Source organism: Schistocerca nitens, chromosome 10 (genome assembly GCF_023898315.1).
Source record: "Schistocerca nitens isolate TAMUIC-IGC-003100 chromosome 10, iqSchNite1.1, whole genome shotgun sequence".
NCBI classification, from domain to species: Eukaryota; Metazoa; Arthropoda; class Insecta; order Orthoptera; family Acrididae; genus Schistocerca; species Schistocerca nitens.
Window position 1 is genome coordinate 4,277,725 of NC_064623.1, and position 21,580 is coordinate 4,299,304.

At 50.9% G+C, this 21,580-nt stretch overlaps 1 protein-coding gene and 1 pseudogene across 1 annotated transcript in view; both read left to right on the forward strand.

Annotated features, from left to right (window-relative positions):
* Positions 1-21,580, forward strand: part of LOC126210108 (uncharacterized) — a 453,742-nt gene that overhangs the window by 276,039 nt on the left and 156,123 nt on the right. The gene's annotated exons all lie outside the window — the stretch shown is intronic.
* On the forward strand, positions 11,671-11,788 carry LOC126211030 (5S ribosomal RNA; annotated as a pseudogene).

Sequence of the window (21,580 nt, forward strand, 5' to 3'; positions counted from 1 at the left end):
CAAATCTCCGACATCGCTGTGGCCGGAACCAGATCTTGCAAGAACGGAACCGACGACAACTGAAGAGAGTCGTTCAACGTGACAGAAGTGCAACCCTTCCGCAAATTGCTGCAGATTTCAATGCTGGACCATCAAGAAGTGTCAGCGTGCGAACCGTGGAACGAAACGTCATCGATATGTGCTTTCGGAGTAGAAGGCCGATTCGTGTACCCTTGATGACTGCACGACACAAAGCTTTACGCCTCGCCTCGGTCCCTCGACACTGACATTGCACTGTTGTCGACTGGAAACATGTTGCCTGGTCGGTCGAGTCTCGTTTCAAATTGTATCGAGCGTATGGACGTGTACGGGTATGGAGACAACGTCATGAAACCGTGGACTGTGCATGTCAACAAGGGAGTGTTCAATCTGGTGGAGGCTCTGGGGACTGCTCGAGCTGGTGGAATGTTAAATGTCTGTGGCAGTACAACGTTCACCAGCGAACAGAAGATAGAAGCGCTAGCCGTCTATGGTGACTGTACGGTAGCAAAACATGAATTGCAGTAATTTTTACATATAGTAAAGTATTTTAGTGATTTTAAGCATCGTGTACAACTCCTACCTTTTTTCCTGTGTCCAACACTGTGCTCACACAGACATTTTACCGAAAACGGTCGGCTGAATGACCGGTGTGTACTTTCCTTGTGTTTCCATTTAATTTACTGCGATTGGACGGGTTTCGCTTTTCCGGGTACCTTCACTGCGTGTTACAACACGAGACTGAAAGTCAGTTTTGAGTTACGTTTTCGATAACGTTATGTGTACGTGAACGGTACACTGTGCTACGTTTCTGGACAGCTAATGAGGAGGTGAATTTCATTACCAAATGAAAAATATAAAATAGCTATTTAAAAAAAAAATCGTTCCCGATTTCAGGTGATGGTAAGGTTGGAGCGTGGCGCAGACCCCACGAAGCCAGGGACCCAAGTTGGCAAACAAGGCACTGTGCGGGCTGGTGGTGGCTCCATAATGGTGTGGGCTGTGTTTACACGGCGTCCTCTGGTCCAGCTCAACCGATCTTTCACAGGAAATGGTTATGTTCGGCTACTTCATCTGCAGCCATTCGTGGATTTCATGTTCGCAAATAATGGTGTCATGTCGCCGGGCCACAATTGTCCGCGATTGGATTTCAGTACATTCTGGACAATTCGCGAGAATGGTTTGGCCACTCAGACTGCCCGATCCCGTCGAACTTGTATCGGACATAGTCGAGAGGTCAGCTCGTGCACAAAATCCTGCACTGGCAACACTTTCGCAGTTATGGGCAGCTATACGCGCAGTACGGCTCAGTATTTCTGCAGGGGACTTCCAACCACTTGTCGAGTCTATACGACGTCGAGCTTCTGCACTGTGGCGGCGAAAAGGAGGTCCGACGCGATATTAGGAGGTAGCCTATGACTCTGGTCACCCCATTATGTCGTACTACACGAGAGTCAGTCATTTGTGAGTTACGTTTTGTGTAGCGTCATGTGTACGTGAATGGCGCACAGCGCTACGTTTCTGGACAGCTCGTGAGGAGAGGAAGTCTATTACGGAATAAAAAATGTATGGCAGCTATTTAAAATGGAGGAAACGAACGAAGTTAGAAGAAGGCCAATAGTGCTGGTTAATGTTCCCACGGTAGCTAAACAACATTCGCGCGTTACCTTTTTAATTCATCTTCTGGACGACTAGCTATTTTGCGATGGTGGAGATGAATGGGAACCGCTGCTACGTGGAGCGCCTGCTTACCTGGGGTCGGTGACGGGCTCCGGCAGGCTGGGCGTGGTCGACTCGCGGTCCTTCTGGGCGCCGCTAGAGGCGCCACCGGCTGCGGCGCGCGGAGGCGGGTCCGTGGCCGGGATGACGCCGCGGCCCCTGATGGGCCTCACCTCGTACCTGCGGGAGAGACAGGGGAAGGCCGGCGCTGTAGAGGACCAGTGGAAGACCTGGCGTGGCTGGGAGGCGCAGCGCCATCTGTCAGAATACCTCTGAGAGGCGTCGCGGGCCGCCGGACGTGTGAGGTAATTCCCGTAGCAAAGAGAACCGCTTTGGCGCTTACTGAATAAACGTGTAACGAAACGCGCGGCCCTTCGTTGGAGCTCTTTCTGTTTGACGAGCAATATTCAGGTCCCGGTCGAACGAGGGTTCTGTAAATCACCTCTTTCAGAGTGGGCTGCACTTCCTGAGAATTCTTCTAATGAATCTCTGTTTCGCATCTACTTACCTGCAAACTGCTTTACATGGTCTCTGTACTTTACTTCGTTCCGTACGCTTGTCGGCAGATACTGTATGAAAGTGACTCCTTTTAGTGACCGTACTGCAACTGTGCAGTCGTACAATGGGATCTCGCTGCTCGTTTATGCTCAGTGTGTTGTACGGACGTTGTGTTTGTGTTGAGGGTCGGCTGGCAGACCGTGCACCGCACGTGGACCCTCTGCGAGTCTCCCTCTGTACGACGGCGTCACCCGCGACCGCAGGATAACTGAAAAGCATCGGGAGTGCAACACTCCACCTACGTCGCGTGGAATAACGCTGGCACGCGATATGAAATGTAATGCGGGCGTGATGGAAGGTCGCTGGAAGACTCAGTCTGGTTGAAAGTGTTGTGGTCTGTCTGTAGGGGAAGTAGAGCACGAGTTGGGAGTCTGTAGCACTTACACTTCACAGCAGCCGTCGCATTGGTAGAAGCCTAAGAGACTAGTGTAGCTCGTGCAGAAGTGTAACACAGGTGCTCTGGGAATTTTGGAAGAAAGCGGACACTTTCCTTCCCAAGCGTTGTTGCGTAAATTTAGGAAACTATTGTCCGAGTAAGTCTGTGCGGCAGTTTTGCTTGCATCAGAGTATATCTCGCTTACGGATCACGACACTAACTCAAAGAGATTGGTTCACGTTTATAGGCATAGAGACAGGTATTCTTCCCTCATTCGGAACGCACAACTGAATAATAAGTAGTTCTGCATTATAGCTGACTGGGTCGCTACGATAAAAATCAAACATCACGCAAGGAATGACTCGATAATTTTTGACGCGTTTCAGAATTCATCTCTCTTTAGATATCCAGGAGCGATTACTGCACGTAGGTCCGGCGTTTCAAGTTGTACGTCAAACATAAATTCGCGGTAGAGCCTGAGAATGTTTACCATTGCGACTCACTGAGACTGAATGCAGATCTACCGATTGTTTTAATTTCAAGTTTGACTTGGGATAACAAATGACGCAAGAAATATTGTTTTCGTATGATGCTACACAGGTACAGCGCATTAAATATCTTTTTTCGTGCGACACTGTACAGGTATTGCTAATCCAGGGCATTATTTAAAGGCATTTGGTCCCACTGGGCTCTTTGCAGAGTTCGCTTTTGACACCAAAGGCCGTCAACTCGGCAGCCGTGTTTGGTGGACATCTAAGCGAGATCTGGAGGACGTTTTGCATCCCGTGCCATCAAGGCGGAAAGAGTCCCATCGGCCGGAAAAGTTGTAAAGCCGATTACTTTGTGCTGCTAAAGGCGTCATACTGCGAGACTTACTAGTAAAAACAGAAACCATTACTGGGCAGTGCTGCAGTTTTTCAGTGGATGGTATATTGGATCGGTTCGACAAGAAACTGGAAGAAACGTGACCCCACTGCACGAAGAAGAAACAACTGCTTCAGCACGACAACGCCCCAACAATTTCGTCCGGAACTATCGCAACAAAGCTGCAAAAGTTTCGACACATATTGGTACCACTCGTCCTGTATATGTCAGACCTGTCTCCCTCCGACTTCTTCCCTTGACAGGTAAAAAAGTAATTTTAAAAAATGCCCGATTAGAGAAGTCACCGACAAGAGAGGCGTATTTCAGAGAGCTTGACAAGTGCTATTTTTTTGGAGGTTTAACAGATGCCCGGGGCTTTGGGAACAACGTGTATCCGTGGAAGGGGACTATGTTCAGGGGTGAGTGATTTGTCCTCGAGAGGCGGCGGGCCGCCCCCGCTACTCACCCGAGCGCCTGCGCCAGCCCCCGCAGCAGCAGGTCCAGCGTCCGCTTGTCTCGCGGCTGCCCGCCGCCCCCGCCTGCCGCCTCCGCCCCCGCCCCCACCACGGCCACCGCCAGCAGCCCGACCACCAGCAGCAGCACCTGCTGACGCTCCATCTTCATCTGCCTCGTCGGCCGCTTACCGCGACTCCATAGCACCACACCCTCCACTGGATACGTTTTATCTGAAAAAAAAGATAAGTTTTGTTTTACGAAGTGCAGTCCTGTAAATTAGAGCTAAAATTAGTTGAAGGGGCAGTATGAAGGTGTCAGCTGTTATACACTTGAAGCAACAGGGGCGAGACCTTCTACATCTGCACGTATCCTTTGCAAACCGCCGTGTAGTGCGTTACGGAGGGTACTCGTGGTGCGGCGCCACTGTCATTCTTGCACCTCCGCCCCCCTCCCCCCCCCCCCCCCACCATGTCCCCACGACCCATTTCCGTTCCATTTGGGAGCGGTACTCGACGAGAATCAGTGAGCCTCCACTGAGCCATAATTCCTCTGATTCTTCCACCCGTCATCTTTTCACGAGGCTTATGTAGGGGTAAGTCATACGCTGTGTCGTTTCAGGCCTTGTCGACGCATCTGTTCGGAAACACTTCCCGGGTCTGCCCCTGGATAATATTGTGCAAGTTCCACAATATTTGTGACTGTTCCACATCTTCAGGCAGTGATAGTTGCGGTGGTCACGGCTGCTATCGTTGCAGCGAATACCACAGCCTGACGATGTGGAACAGTCGTATCACCGAAATATTGTGGTATTTGCACAATATTCTCCGGCGGCAAACCCGAGACCTGTTCTTTTAAAGGTCTCTGTCGTAGTGTTTGAATTATTTCCGCGTAACGTATTATCGAACGGCACATTAAAACCGCATGCGTGTGACATGTCCGAACTCTAGAGCAAACTGTCACGGGCTGATCAGCGTCGTGCTGCTGGTATGAGTCGGCGCGGCTCGTGAGAAAAACATTCGTTCTGTTTGTTATGCCAGTCAGCTTTTTCACGACGTTGCACTGAAAAAGCTTCTCGTAAGACATGTGTGTCTTGTTGACCGAAAACAAAGTTTCCATTAGCTGCGAGTGGTTCTCATATCTGAGCACACAGTTGAAAGTCCTCCTGTCTTTCCGCCTACATACGAGGCGCATTCGGAAAGTAAGGTCCGATTTGGCGCGAAATGGAAGCCATAGTGAAAATCCGATGGAACTTTGCACAGGTGTGGTGGGCAGTGTCTTTAATGTGCCTGCCGATCGCTTCACGGCGCTCTTTTCAGTTCAGAGCGCAAAGAGATCATGTAGAAATGCCTAAGGCAACAGTGTCTCCCGACAACTATGTGGATCTGGCGAAAGTTTTCGCCTGAAGCCATGCACCCACTTAACATAAATGTTAAGCTTTTCTTTCTTCGATACAATTTTCAGCCGCATTCTGCAGGGGCAATGAAGACGCTCCTGCAGCTTTTTCGATAGGAAGTGTTTCATCACTCACAATATACAGCCCTTAATTGGCGCCATCCGTTGTTGATCTCTTCTCACATTAACCGCTAGCTACGAAGACAACATTTTGCCACAAACAACGAAAGTCAGACCAGCGTAGAGAATTGGTAGAAAGCACAGTCGGCTGCTTTCTGGAAAGCTTGTACAACGCCACGACAAATGTCTGAAGTCGGAGCGATGACTACAGAGATGTCGCTGGAAGGTGTGAATAACTCTTGCGAATAAAAAAATATTTGATTTTCGATGTGGTTTCCATTTCGCGACCGATCAGACTTTATTTTCCGAACAGCCCTCGTACTATTTTCACCTTGCTTCTGTTTATTCACGTCAGTATTTTACAAGAGGTAGTGTAGGTCTGCCGTTGTCAGACAGGGCACCTGCCACTGTCTCATACATAGGCGACTCCTTACAAATCTTTTTGATGTTCTCCTGGCAACAGGACAAGGCTACGTGCCCCGTGGAGTGCGAACGACGTGACCGCTGGAATGGAGTCCAGCTATTCCTACGGCGTTAGTTGACCCGCACGTGTAACGTATTCAGAACGAGATCTCCTACACTGGAGTTTGTGCAACAATGACAGCGGGCGGCGGTAGGTTCAAATGGTTCAAATGGCTCTGAGCACTATGGGACTTAACTTCTTTGGTCATCAGTCCCCTAGAACTTAGAACTACTTAAACCTAACTAACCTAAGGACAACACACACATCCATGCCCGAGGCAGGATTTGAACCTGCGACCGTAGCGGTCGCGCGGTTCCAGACTGAAGCGCCTAGAACTGCTCGGCCACTCCGGCCGGCGCGGCGGTAGGCCTGGTGCAGTTGGCACGCCTGCGACTGGAGAGGTTGGTGTGTGTGTGGGGCGGGGGGGGGGGGGGGACTCGCGTGTCACCAGCATCGACACAAGAAAAATGGCACATATCTCAACTTGCATTTGTTTGCAGACACATGTTTCCAGACAGTTTTTTTCCCTCGTTTTTGGCCAGGACTAACTCCGGTAAGAAAGTGGGACATGTCTCTAAGCACCCTATAAAAATAAGAATTTGACTTGGAACCCAAAATACGAAACGTATTGGCTTATATTACGTTCTTGTCAGTCTTGCCTTCTGTTCTGTTTCCTGTACTAGTATCCTAAACGTATAAATGAGCAATCAATACAATAGAATGAAATTTTCACTCCGCAATGGAGTGTGCGGTGATACGAAACTTCCTTGCAGATTAAAACTGTGTGCCGGACCGAGACTCGAATCAGGGACCTTTGCCTTCCGCGGGCAAGTGCTCTACCAACTGAGCTACCCAAGCACGACTCACAACTCGTCCTCATAGCTTTAGTTCCGCCAGTATCTCGTCTCGAGTTCGAGCCTCGGTCCGGCACACACTTTTAATCTGCCAGGAAGTTTAATATCAGCGCACACTCCGCGGCAGAGTGACAGTTTCACTATGGAAACATCCCCCAGGCTGTGGCTAAACCATGTCTCCGCAATATCCTGTCGGCCGCTGTGGTCGAGCGATTCTAGGCGCTTCAGTCCGGAACCGTGCTGCTGCTACGGTCGCAGGTTCGAATCCTGTCTCGGGCATGGATGTGTGTGGAGTCCTTAGGTTAGTTAGGTTCAAGTAGTTCTACGTCTAGGGGACCGATGACCTCAGAAGTTAAGTCACATAGTGCTTAGAGCCATTTGAACCATTTTCGCAATATCCTTTCTTCCAGAAATGCTAGTTCTGCAAGGCTCCCAGGAGAGCTTCTGTGAAGTTTGGAAGGTAGGAGACGAGATACTGGCGGAAGTAAAGCTGTGGGGACGGGGCGTGGGTCGTGCTTGGGTAGCTCAGTTGGTCGAGGACATGCCCGCAGAAGGCAAAGATCCCTATTTAGAGACTCGGTCTGGTACACAGTTTTAATCTGCCAGGAAGTTTCTGTGAATTCAGTTATGTATAATCAGTGAGTACAGTTGTACAGGAGCAGTCAGTATAGTTGTGCGTAAACAGTGAATGCAGTTATACGCCAACCTCCTGGGATTATTGAGCGAGCAATACAACCGATTGTGCGCAAGGGACTTGTCTGGTATAGTTAGGAATAACGAAAAATTGGTAAAAGCTGGACGGCTTAGCAACACAGATTTTATAACAGAGTCACACAGACTAGACTGGACCCTGGAATATCACATTAGACAGCTAGTGTGGAAAACCAGCAAAGATTAAGTCTTGCAAAGGAGACGTAATTTACTCATAAAGTTGAAGGCGGCCTCGTGTAATTCCCCATTTTATTACAATGAGATGTAGATTTCTAGGGAGTCGTCCGTAAGATACCAGGGTGGTGTGCAAAACGCGTCGATGCGTTTCTCGGACTGAAGCTGTCTCAGTAGTTTTGATGTGTCGGCACAGAGCACGTTACGAGGAGAAAAACTGTTATGCCACAGTGGATTCACCAAACACACATTCAGGCGCACACGCATAAGCGTCAATTTGTACACACGAAGAAAGAGGAAACGAGGCGTCATAGCTTTTTATGTTCGGTGCGACTTTCTTCGTGTGTTAGCCGGCCGAAGTGGCGGAGCGGTTAAAGGCGCTACAGTCTGGAACCGCACGACCGCTACGGTCGCAGGTTCGAATCCTGCCTCGGGCATGGATGTGTGTGATGTCCTTAGGTTAGTAAGGTTTAAGTAGTTCTAAGTTATAGGGGACTTATGACCACAGCAGTTGAGTCCCATAGTGCTCAGAGCCATTTGAACCATTTTCTTCGTGTGTTATATAAAATGAGGTTATCTGGTGAGCGCTAGGGTGTAATTTATGTTTGTTGGTACAGTCTGCCAGAAATAGTCCGACTAATGTGTTATATTTCGAACTATATCCGAGTCATCTAAGTGTCATTGAACGCCCAACACTTTGGCCTGGCGTGCTGAGTTGTAGCTGCTTGTTGATATTCCGTGAGTCACTTTTATGGAATTACTTAGCAGCCATGGGTGGAATGTATTTTGTTTTACTCATGTGACACGACATACACTTTTTTCTTTCCCCATACACGAACACACACACACACACACACACACACACACACACTTCGCTACACGTTTATGCTTGTAGCGTGTAGTAACAAATAGTATTGCTGTACAATGCGGCCTTATAATGTTGAAGTCACGATTTTAGTATTAGAGAGTACGCCCGAGCGACCAGCGAGGTAGGAAGAGCTACTGGAGTGTACAGTAAAAAAACAACGTTCGTTTCGGATTTGCGTGCGGCTGTAGATGGAGGGGAAGTCTGTTTCCTTTGCGAAGAAGAACAACACAGCATACGACGCAGCGTGTAGAGTTCGCATCCACGTACACAGCAACGGGAGTATCAAAACTCCGCGACTTGGCTTGAGGTGATGGCCAGGAGCACTTGTGAGAATGCTATTGTTACGGCATATATATATCAAATGGCTGTGAGCACTATGGGACTTAACTTCTGAGATCATCAGTCCCCTATACTTAGAACTACTTAAATCTAACTAACCTAAGGACATCACATACATCCATGCCCGAGGCAGGATTCGAACCGTAGTGGTCGCGCGGTTCCAGACTGATGCGCCTAGAACAGCAGCGTGTTCCACCATTGCTATTACACACTGTTGGTCGGCTGATAGGAAGATAGCCGTTTAAATACGTCGGTAAAAGTCCCTTATTCGTGTTACAAAGAAAAGAATGTGGAATCACGTAGACAAAAACCTACTGGGATGGACCTTCAACGCACTTCGTCGTCGATCTTTCTGCAGTCATCACCGACGGTAATAACCTGTCTCTGCAGACGAGGTCACGGACACACACGACTGTGCAGCGGCGCTCGTGTCCGAGGTAGGCGGTTCGAATCCCGGTGGCGGAGGAAACTTTCACCTCTGGTACTTGGCTGGCAAGTGGGGGACAGGTGGTGGAGTCATCAGCAGACTCTACGCCGGTGTTGTGGCTCATCGTCCGGGACGGCACGCGACGCTGTCTGCTGGTGGTGAGCCGGCCGTCGGATGGGCACTGGTACCACTCGATGGGAGTACGGTGCGTCCCGACACCACGTGTCTCTCCCTCTCTCTGTCTCTCTCTCTCTCTCTCTCTCTCTGTCATCACGGAAGACAGTCACGACAACGCTCTATACATACAGCCAGTACAGTTAGCTACAGTCTTAATCAACAGATAGAACCAAGACACAAGTGTCACACATGGGCCACTGCGCTATGTTTCCTGCTAGGGTCTGCCTGGCAGTAATGCCGTAGGAGTCTGTAGTGTTATGGGATAGCCGTTTCAGCGAGAGGATTTGCTATTTAATTTGCATTCGTTCTGACACACATTGCTAGAGGCTACAGATGGGAAGACGTACGTTGGGAAATGGTCCATTTTCGTGTTACAATAGGAAAAAAAATTGGCTCCACGTTTTACCTGTCCCACTAGTGCCGTCGATTGATGATGGAGTAACGGAGATATTTGAGATGAAATGAAGTTTCATGGCACGCTAAACTTCCTGGCAGATTGAAAGAGTGTGCCGGAAAGCGAACCGAACCTGGGGCTGTTGCCTTTCGCGGGGAGTTGCTCTACCGACTGAGCTATTCGAGCACGAGTCACGACCCGTCCTCACAGCTTTACTTCCACCGTTACTCGTCTTCTACCTTGCAAACTTACAGAAGCTCTCTTGTGAAACTTGCCGGACTAGCTACTCCTGGAAGAAAGCATATTGCGCAGACATTAAGTAGCAGCCGGCCGGTGTGGCCGAGCGGTTCCAGGCGCTACAGTCTGGAACCGCGCGACCGCTACGGTCGCAGGTTCGAATCCTGCCTCGGGAATGGATGTGTGTGGTGTCCTTAGGTTAGTAAGGTTTAAGTAGTTCTAAGTTCTAGGGGACTTATGACCACAGCAGTTGAGTCTCATAGTGCTCAGAGCCATTTGAACCATTAAGTAGCAACAGCATGGGGGACTGTTTCGGGATTGAATTTTCACTCTTCAGCGCTGATGTCAGACATCCTCCTTTCTTATAGGAGTTGTAGTCGCGCGAGGTTTGCAGCAGGAGAGCTCGTGTGAAGTTTGCGAGGAGGAAGGTGAGGGACTGGCGGTCGCGAGGCTGTGACGGCGGCTCTCGACTGCTGCTCGGGTACCTCAGTCGGCACAGCACTCGCCAGCGAAAGGCAATGGTCCCAGGTTCGAGTACCGGTTACGGTACACAGTTTTAATCTGCTGCAGAGAGAAAACTCGTTCCTTCGTCCCACAAGCTCGCGTGGATTTCAGCACTTTTCCGCACTGAGTACGGGCAGGTATAAGTGATGGAGATAGGCGAAACGAAACTCGCCAAAATTGCTGATTCGAATTATTAAACCGGCATATTGGTTTCCACAAGTGACACATACACACACACAGTATACCGACGGATTGGTATTTTCACGGGTGACACACACACACTACTTTAGTCACGCATTCCAGCACCGACCAATATTACGGGCTGGTGGAGATGGCGCTGCAGTAGTGGTGGAAGGTAAGCGCGCACTCGGAATTGGCTGCACCCGACACCGGAGCACCGGCGGCACACACGGGGTTTATACAGACACGTACATAGGAGAAGAGCTTAGACAGTAGAGTTCTCACATGTCGTGGTCGTGTTGGCACTGTATCACAGGGCGGTCGCTCACTCGTCTCGCGCACACTGCGTTCGCACAGTCCCCGGGGTCGCGGCACCGGCTGCTCTGTCTAGGACGCGCGGCCCGGGACCGCCGGCGCTTATATGGGCGGCGGCCGCCGCCTTTCCGCCTTCTTGCGGCGCAGCGGGACAGGGGGTGGGGACAGAGGCGAGAGATTGGAACTAAGGCGGCAGCCGTGGCCAGCCGGCCGTGCGAGCGGCGAGCGGCGGGAGTCAAAGACCCCGGCTGCCGGCCAGTAGCGGCAGCGGGGAAAGTCACCCGCGTACACTCGGTTAGCGGGCTCTCCCACCCAAGGTCGCGGGGACCGGCGTGACCGGCGGTCCAGAGCAGCAGGGACCACCTGGGACAGAGTTCGGCCTCGTTCCCGGCCGTGACGGACGCCACAACCCACGGACCGAATACGTTAGTAGATGACACTTTGTCCAGCTAGCGCTCGACTCTGAGGAAAGCCGGATGCAATCCTGGTGTTCGATGAAATTTCCACCACCACTGTTTGGTAAGGGCAACGGCCTTGCCGCAGTGGTTGCACCGGTTCCCGTGAGATCACCGGAGTTAAGCGCTGTCGGGCGTGGTCGGCACTTGGATGGATGACCATCCAGGCCGCCATGCGCTGTTGCCATTTTTCGGGGTGCACTCAGCCCCGTGATGCCAATCGAGGAGCTACTCGACGGAATAGTTGCGGCTTCGGTCAAGAATACCATCATAACGACCGGGAGAGCGGTGTGCTGACCACACGCCCCTCCTATCTGCAAAAAAAAAAAAAAAAAAAAAAAAAAAAAAAAAAAAAAAAAAAAAATGGCTCTGAGCACTATGGGACTCAACATCTTAGATCATAAGTCCCCTAGAACTTAGAACTACTTAAACCTAACTAACCTAAGGACAACACACACACCCATGCCCGAGGCAGGATTCGAACCTGCGACCGTAGCAGTCCCGCGGTTCCGGACTGCAGCGCCAGAACCGCTAGACCACCGCGGCCGGCTTCCTATCTGCATCCTCCACTGACGATGACACGGCGGTCGGATGGTCCCGGTCGGCCACTCGTGGCCTGAAGACGGAGTACTGTTTGGTAAGAACAGCAGAGGTGGTGGCATGAAGCTCCCGACCACGCGTCCTCTCCACTGTGTGTCATGAGGTGAGGAGCGCATGTCACACTGACGGTGATCCGTCCGACATAAAGCGGCTTTAAGCATGGGTGCCACCTCGGTGTGTGCCGCTGTCCCATCATCGTCATCATCATCATCATCTTCGTCCAACATAAACACATCAGTGTTTTGAGGTCGGCTGTCCGCACGCACGTGCTCAACACCCTTCACACCGAGCTGACTCTCCACAAGCCAACCGAGGAGCCCTCAACCCACGTGCAGAAATACTGTAGTCGACTATTACACTGACCAAACAGATAACACACCTCTCATATATCGACGAGGAAACCGACCATTGTGCGCGGAGGAAGAAAACTCTTTGTTTCCAACTAGGCGGCTCAGCCTAACCGTTCGGGTCTCCCAGTCAACGATACCTTGCGACTATTTTTGTCCATCTTGGAATGTAGGATAGAGTAACGGAAAAATTCTGCCAGCAGTCGACCTGAGGACATTCAGCCCCCCACGTCGGGGCTACAGTCCTGCCTCGGGAATGGGTGTGTGTGTTGTCCATAGCGTAAGTTAGTTTAAGTAGTGTGTAGGCTTAGGGACCGACGACCTCAGCAGTTTGGTCCCCTTTTCGCGTAATCGGTCTAAAATGGAGTGTGGTATCTCACTTCGAGGGCTGAGTGAGTTCCCCACGAAGATAGGTGTTTTGCGGCATCTGCTGCAGACGTGCTGAAATTTCTGTTAGGAAGCAGCATTTTACAGATGCCGACTGGTAGCACGAGGAGGAAATGACCTGTGGGAACGTCTGAATGCTGTGCCTGAGGCTGACTGCTTGAAAGCTGCAATTTGAGACTTTTTCGGCAAAACAATTAACAATTATCCACCGCTGTTATAAATGTTTCATTCGTGTTCAGAGCTCTATATTTTCCAAAGTATTAGCTGTAAAAGTATGACTGATGCATGAATAAGACCGTAAACTCAACGAGTTTGCGTGAAATGTTGTACGAGTGCCCCTCTGGTCGTTGGACACACGTCCGAGGCGGCAGTCAAGTTCGTTCCACGCCTCACGTCGCGTCGTGCTGTCAGCGGTCATCACAGCGGCAAGCATGCGTTGTTGCGGTGTTGTTGGGCATCTAAACGCGGTCCTTAATGTAACCCCAAAGGAGAGAGCCGATCAGGCGACCTGGGGCGCCTAGGGAACAAAAAAAATGGCTCTGAGCACTATGGGACTCAACTGCTGTGGTTATCAGTCCCCTAGAACTTAGAACTTCTTAAACCTAACTAACCTAAGGACATCACACACATCCATGCCCGAGGCAGGATTCGAACCCGCGACCGTAGCAGTCGCACGGTTCCGGACTGCGCGCCTAGAACTGCGAGACCACCGCGGCCGGCCCTAGGGAACAGATCCACGTCTTCGCCACTACGCCAGATCCAGCGATACAAAAGTTCGTCGTTTAGGTTTGCACAGAAAACGTTAACCTTCGGCGAATCTCGTTCATGTGCACAGTGCTCTTTTTATATGGCGCTTCGTCTCCATAATTCCTTCTGAATGCGCGCTGCACTGTTCAGATTAACATCTCGCGTATTCTAACACACACAAACTCTTTTCTTACTTTGTCGTCATTTTGACAAGGCACTTCACTCTTAACGCCAACTGGTGCGCACAGTGCGAAGTTGGTGAGTTTACGGTTCTATTCGCGCATTAATCGTGTTTGTACATGCAATACTGTGGAAAACATGGATGTTTCAAAACGCACGAATCATTTACAGTAGTCCTGTATAATCTATCTGGAGAAGCCTCAACACCTGTTTAGTCCCGACAGAAACAGTGTTTAATTAAATAATATTCGTGTTTTTTTATCAGGGGAAACCTAAATCTGGATGGGCGGATGGGGGTTTGAAGCGTTGCGCTCCCCAAGGCAAGTCCCGTGTGCTGACCACTGCACCATCTCGCTCTGTTCATTAACAACTTTCTCATCATTTTATCCGTGTTGGCTCGGAGTGAAACGGTGACGTTTCTGTATTATTTTAGAAACGAATGTTTATGAAATAAACGTGCATAAAACATTACTCAGAATCAATGAGTTAATCCCATACTCAGGAAACGGATCCAGGGACATTGCATCGCCGCTGGTGGCGGGGTCGCAGTGGAGGTGGTTCGCCGCCGCCATCCTCCGATCTCTTACGCAGTGACAGTCTGCACCTGTGGCGAGAGCTCGTCTGCAGTGCAGTGTCGGGATGAGGGGCTGGGAGGGGAGAGGTTCGAATCCCGGTGCCGGCACGCTGCCTGCTGCTCTCGGAACGCCTCGAGGGGGCCGCCGAACCTAACCTCCCCGTCCGACAGACGGGTCACCATCACTCCGTGAGATACTGCGGAGAGCTTTGGAATTTAATCCAGGACATTATCGCGAAGGCTGGGGGACAGCAGCTTTACGTCACCGCACCTCTTCTCTCCTTGCCGGGGAAATACCGGCAGTGAAAAATTCATCCACACCAGACGAGAGAGCGTCAACCCACACAAATGCATTAGCGGCCTCGGCTACACATGGGAAGGTACTGTAACGGAAAAATTCCAGCTACAGTGGAACCGAGGACACTCAGCTACGGGTACCGCTATCGAGCACGTGTCTTTTCGTTGTATGTTAACCGGGCACCTAGAAACGACGGAGAGGCTCCGTCCCCGCCGCAGCCGCAGTAGTCCACAACCTCACGACGACTACCGCAGTCCACTTCACCCATCTGCCGCCCCACACCGAACCCAGGGTTATTGTGCAGTTCGGCGCCCGGTGCCCCCCCCCCCCCCCCCCGTCAGGGAACGTCTCACACTAGATGAGTGTAACCCCATATGTTTGCGTGGTAGAGTAATGGTGATGTACGCGAACGTGGAGAACATAGTGTAACTGAGGCGGAATAAGGGGAACCAGCCCGCATTCGCTGTGGCAGATAGAAAACCGCCTAAAAACCATCCACAAACTGGCCGGCTCACCGGACCTCGACACAAGTGCGCCAGGAGGATACGTGCCGGGGACCAGGCGCTCTTTCCCGCCCGGAAAGCAGTGCGATAGACCGCACGGCTAACCGGGCGGGCTGCCTTTTCTTCAATGCGCGATACTACACTCCTGGAAATGGAAAAAAGAACACATTGACACCGGTGTGTCAGACCCACCATACTTGCTCCGGACACTGCGAGAGGGCTGTACAAGCAATGATCACACGCACGGCACAGCGGACACACCAGGAACCGCGGTGTTGGCCGTCGAATGGCGCTAGCTGCGCAGCATTTGTGCACCGCCGCCGTCAGTGTCAGCCAGTTTGCCGTGGCATACGGAGCTCCATCGCAGTCTTTAACACTGGTAGCATGCCGCGACAGCGTGGACGTGAACCGTATGTGCAGTTGACGGACTTTGAGCGAGGGCGTATAGTGGGCATGCAGGAGGCCGGGTGGACGTACCGCCGAATTGCTCAACACGTGGGGCGTGAGGTCTCCACAGTACATCGATGTTGTCGCCAGTGGTCGGCGGAAGGTGCACGTGCCCGTCGACCTGGGACCGGACCGCAGCGACGCACGGATGCACGCCAAGACCGTAGGATCCTACGCAGTGCCGTAGGGGACCGCACCGCCACTTCCCAGCAAATTAGGGACACTGTTGCTCTTGGGGTATCGGCGAGGACCATTCGCAACCGTCTCCATGAAGCTGGGCTACGGTCCCGCACACCGTTAGGCCGTCTTCCGCTCACGCCCCAACATCGTGCAGCCCGCCTCCAGTGGTGTCGCGACAGGCGTGAATGGAGGGACGAATGGAGACGTGTCGTCTTCAGCGATGAGAGTCGCTTCTGCCTTGGTGCCAATGATGGTCGTATGCGTGTTTGGCGCCGTGCAGGTGAGCGCCACAATCAGGACTGCATACGACCGAGGCACACAGGGCCAACACCCGGCATCATGGTGTGGGGAGCGATCTCCTACACTGGCCGTACACCACTGGTGATCGTCGAGGGGACACTGAATAGTGCACGGTACATCCAAACCGTCATCGAACCCATCGTTCTACCATTCCTAGACCGGAAAGGGAACTTGCTGTTTCAACAGGACAGTGCACGTCCGCATGTATCCCGTGCCACCCAACGTGCTCTAGAAGGTGTAAGTCAACTACCCTGGCCAGCAAGATCTCCGGATCTGTCCCCCATTGAGCATGTTTGGGACTGGATGAAGCGTCGTCTCACGCGGTCTGCACGTCCAGCACGAACGCTGGTCCAACTGAGGCGCCAGGTGGAAATGGCATGGCAAGCCGTTCCACAGGACTACATCCAGCATCTCTACGATCGTCTCCATGGGAGAATAGCAGCCTGCATTGCTGCGAAAGGTGGATATACACTGTACTAGTGCCGACATTGTGCATGCTCTGTTGCCTGTGTCTATGTGCCTGTGGTTCTGTCAGTGTGATCATGTGATGTATCTGACCCCAGGAATGTGTCAATAAAGTTTCCCCTTCCTGGGACAATGAATTCATGGTGTTCTTATTTCAATTTCCAGGAGTGTACTTGTGTGAAGGTTTCCACTTGTTCACTGCGCGAAAAACGGTATCACATTTCCGAAACCCCATAAGTATCTCTCATTGCGACGGAAGGACGTCTATGAAAGTACCCCTTACCCCTGGGCATTAGGTCGAAAACGACTCTTGGCACGGTAAGGGGTGTCGAAGCGGTCGCCCTCCCTGAGCCGCTAGAGCAGCACTCGGCCGGATGGTTGCGGGTCGGCCTACGTGTCTTACGTGCACGACAGAGGTGTGTGGGCGGTAGCGACGGTGGTGCCGTTCCGACAGGTCTGGGAGCCAGGTGTCAACGTCGCGCCCCTCCTCGGTTACGCCACACGAGGAGGCGACAGAGAAGGGGCTGAAAAAGCGTCAACACTCTTTGCTGCTTCAGACTACGTTCAAATTTCGTTTAATGAGCCGTCCCAAGTGATTCCAGCCTGTGGCACCAGAGCCGCACTACACTCCGGGTGGGTCATATGGCTTTCAGTGTGGCTGCAGCCCCACGATGTCCCTGGAGTCGGTTGAATCGTCTGGGGCATGCAGCAGTGTCAGATGTAGTCAGAAACGTCGTCCCGTTGTTCATCGCACTGTAGGCTGTCGTTTTCGACAGCGGAATGTGTGGGAATGGACACCTCATGGGAAGGGGTGCTTCCATTGACGCCCTTAAAGCCACCTCCGGAGGACTTTCCGTGTCGATTATGACCAGCGGTGTGTCTGAAGTGTTTCTCTCGGTTGTCGCGGCTCTGACCACCGTCTTAGAGGCCGAAACGCGGATGACAGGGGGTGTGCCGACCTTGGCACCTTCTGACATGTCCGCGACAACGTTGTGCAGATTTGTGGTCAAATTTGGTACCAATGAGGCATCATTAACCCGCCGTACATCCCACAAGAACTTCTGAGCTGTGACCTTTTCTTCGTGGATGTCTACATCTCGCTGTTCGAAGTTTCGTCGAGCCCGAGGGCGCCACGCTTTTGCTCCATTACAGGGGAACGGTGTAGGCACGTCTCAGCCAAACTTAAAACTTACGCCTCGCAATGGGAGACACTTGCGGGACTTTGAGAAAGTGACACTTTTTCTTTTCCGCTACGTATTTCGCAGTAATAACGTGTGGCAATGCCACCAACACACCTCTGAGAGGAGATGGCGGTGTATGTGAATGGCTCGTCGCCCTTCTTCCGCTGTTGAGAGTGAGGGGCAGGGCGCACAGCCGGCATTCCTCTAAGCTCTGGCTACGGCTCGCTGCCGCAGCTCCAGTAAGCCAGCGTCCGTGCGCCCTCCTGTCGCAACATGGAACACGGAACGCGCCGCCGTGGCGACACCTCGTCTCTCTGCTCCAGGGCAGCCGCGGTGGCACGGGGTACCGGCTACAGGCCAGAGGAACACACAACACAATACTAACCACACACACAATGAATCTTTTCGCTTTGCTGTTTGTTTTCTGGCTGATTAAAACTGTCTGCTATACGCCGATTCGCACCTGCAACCTTGGCTTTCGAAAGCAATGCTCTTACCGACTTATTTTTACATTGAAATATTTTTTTATTTCTTTCCACGTACAACAGTGCTTCTTGTATGATTTTTTTCAGTAAGTCGTACATTGATATAATGTTGCTTTACAATTGATAGACTTAGCAGTTCTGTGTTGTTGTGTTTTAGATCATTTTTGCGTAGTTTACAGTTCTAAATGATAATATTGCGTGTTACGAGATTGATAATGAACTGTAGAATTGAAACATGTTTCACCATTGGAAAATGCACACCAGAACGTTTTAGCAATGTATCTGGATCAAGAGCACATTCTGGTAACGCTGAATAGAAGAAGGGATCGGTTGGTAGAACAAATTCTGACGCATCGAGCGATCGCTGATTTAGTACTGGAGGGAAGCGTAGGGGGGTAAAAATCGTAAACGGAAACCAAGAGATGAATACAGTAAGCAGATTCAGAGGGATGTACGGTGCAGTAGTTACTCTGAGACGAAGAGGCTTGTACAGGATAGAATAGCATGGACAGCTGCACAAACGTCTTTGGACTGAAGACCACAGCAACAATATCTGAAACACTTTTGACATATACTTACTATTACTTTAAACAGTCGGTTCGAGTAATGTGGCATCGTTCTAGAGCACAAACAAAAACGACAAATCTCCATGAAACGAAACGGTCTACAGTATTTGCATATGGGGTACTAGTGACAGATCCAGCTCATGCTATTGAAATTAGCGTTAAACTGCAAACGAATCTTGCAAGTGTAAAAATTGCTTTTGAAAACTTCTTCTTATCTGGTTTTGATTTAGTCCACAACCACTCAAACAATTGATGTTAATGGACCAATGTCGAGAACACTTTTTTTTTTGGGGGGGGGGGGGGTGTAAAAGGTAAACCATTTGTTTTTACAAGAGCTGCCGGCATTTCAGTTCCATTTTCTGCAACACTGATGGCAGTGTATATGTGACACGATTTTCGCAGTTCCTGTGACATTTCGTCAGCTCTGCATCCTCTTGTCCCTGTGCTTGAGTATCGTTGTCCACGAGTATTGTGCCCTGACTTCTTATTCTTCCCACTTGTGGTCAAAAATACATTCCAAATACTTTACAGGCCATATTTATTTTCATTACTAATGCCGTCAAAAATTACGTACCGAATGCTCTCTGATCGATGATTGGCAGTGAATCTCTAGTTACAAGCATGCGTTGCGGTAAGATCTAGCTTTTCTACCCAAGATGTGTCAGTGATTCCTCTTTCAGAAACTGAGTATCTGCACGGTTTTCTTTTCTTTCACATCTCGTCTAACTTCCCGCAGAGTTTCAAAATAATTTCAAAACCAGATGGAAATATTTGGGTTGGGATGGAACTGTCCATCGGTTTTCGCACTGTCTTCTATAACTTTAATTTCCTCTGTACTATGTATGATTTCCAATGCAGAATGTTCGTATTGTTGACTTTCCTTGCCTGACGTATGCAGAAGCAACTACCTTAACTTTACGATCAGCAACCGAGCTACCGAGGCACGACACGCGACGGGCCCTCACCTCCTGCTACAGCACACATGTGCCACACGTCGCAGAAGCTTCCCTTTCGTCCGTGTCTCGTAGCTTCCGGGGCGTCGCCAGACTTGGCACACACAGCCGCGGACAGAACACACGGTACTCTAGGCAGAAGCGACGTACTCGCCTGCGGATCTGATAGGGAACGGTTATTGGCTCTTGCCGATTAATTCTCATTTCTGCTACACATGTAAAATCAGTTTAAAAACGGGTCGCCAACCTCGCGTCGGTCCGCGAAACGGGGTTAAACTTCTCACAACTGCAAAATCAATAGTTGAAAGTCCCGTAGCGATACAAGTGCTATCGGAAAGATTGTGAGAATCGTCCGCTGCATTGGAAGATTTTCAGCGTTGACAGTTCGTACAACGCCTCTAACCGGCTCCTAGCTACTTGTGGCGATAATCTCCACAACCAAAAATGTTCAAATGTGTGTGAAATCTTATGGGACTTAAGTGCTAAGGTCATCAGTCCCTAAGCTTACACACTACTTAACCTAAATTATCTTAAGGACAAACATACACACCCATGCCCGAGGGAGGACTCGAACCTCCGCCGGGACCAGCCGCACAGTCCATGACTGCAGCGCCTTAGAGCGCTCGGGTAATTCCGCGCGGCAATCTCCACAACCAAAGGACAGGAATACAGTTCAATGCCGTTAGATGCAAAGACACGGCCAGACACGCACTGCATTCCTGAAAGCCTGCCTAGTCCGCCTCGTTCCTGAAACACGGCCGTCCACCTGGCTACTTGGTTGCACGACCTAAACTCAAGTCTCTGCCTATTGAGAACCTGTGCGAGATTTTAAACGGCAGCAGTCGCCTAGAGGACCGGAATCTCTCAGAAAGAAATCCACGCCCACTTACATGTTCGCGATTTCGGAAGCTGACAGGTTTCCGCACCGGGAGGAGTTGGCCGTGTCCACCGCCACGCGTCGCGCGGTGCACAGCTGTGACCGGACGGGGCTCCAGCACGCGGGCAAAGCCTCACCAGTGGTCAGGTGTGCTGCTCCCCACGCCTCGCACACGACTCTTCCTTCTCCCGCCGTTCGCCGCACACCTTGAATCGGCCTGTTATCTGCAGCGAGTTACCCGCAGGTGCCGCTGGTATACGGCCCAGCAGCTGCCAACGAGTCATTATCGGACGGTCAAAGTGTTAACCATAAACTGAGCCTCGGCTACAAACAGTCTGACAGCAGTCCACACTGAACGACTATTAGGTTAGTCAGTCACTGCTCACAGGGTCTAAACTACACGAGCGTCCAGAACGTTCGCTGTACTGCAACGCCTGTTCGTCACACCAAGCTGAGTATTTAGTATCTGTTAAAGTCTTCTTATTACGCTGCCGTAGCAGTGATCGGCCCTTGCAGAGTCTAGTTGCAAGCGCGCACGCACGCCACCCACATTCGGCAACTGCTCTTCTGTGGTGGGGGAGTTCGCTTCCTGCTACTTTGTATGTTGGCTGCCAAAACTGTTTGGTGAATATAACAGAACTGCTCGGCTCATTACCGGGGGTCGTCTTCTCGCGACTTCCCAAACACACACACAGAAACAGCGCCTTTGGTCAGGGATGGGGAAACGTGACCGGTTAAAACCGATACAGGTATTTTAGTTCCGAATAACCCGGCATTTTTCGGTATTTGTTTCCTCTCGGTTATAATAGTTCTTTCTTTTTTTTTACTAATACCCGATAAGAAATCGGTATATCAAATTGTCATAGCAGCGGTGCTAAAAATTTTCGAG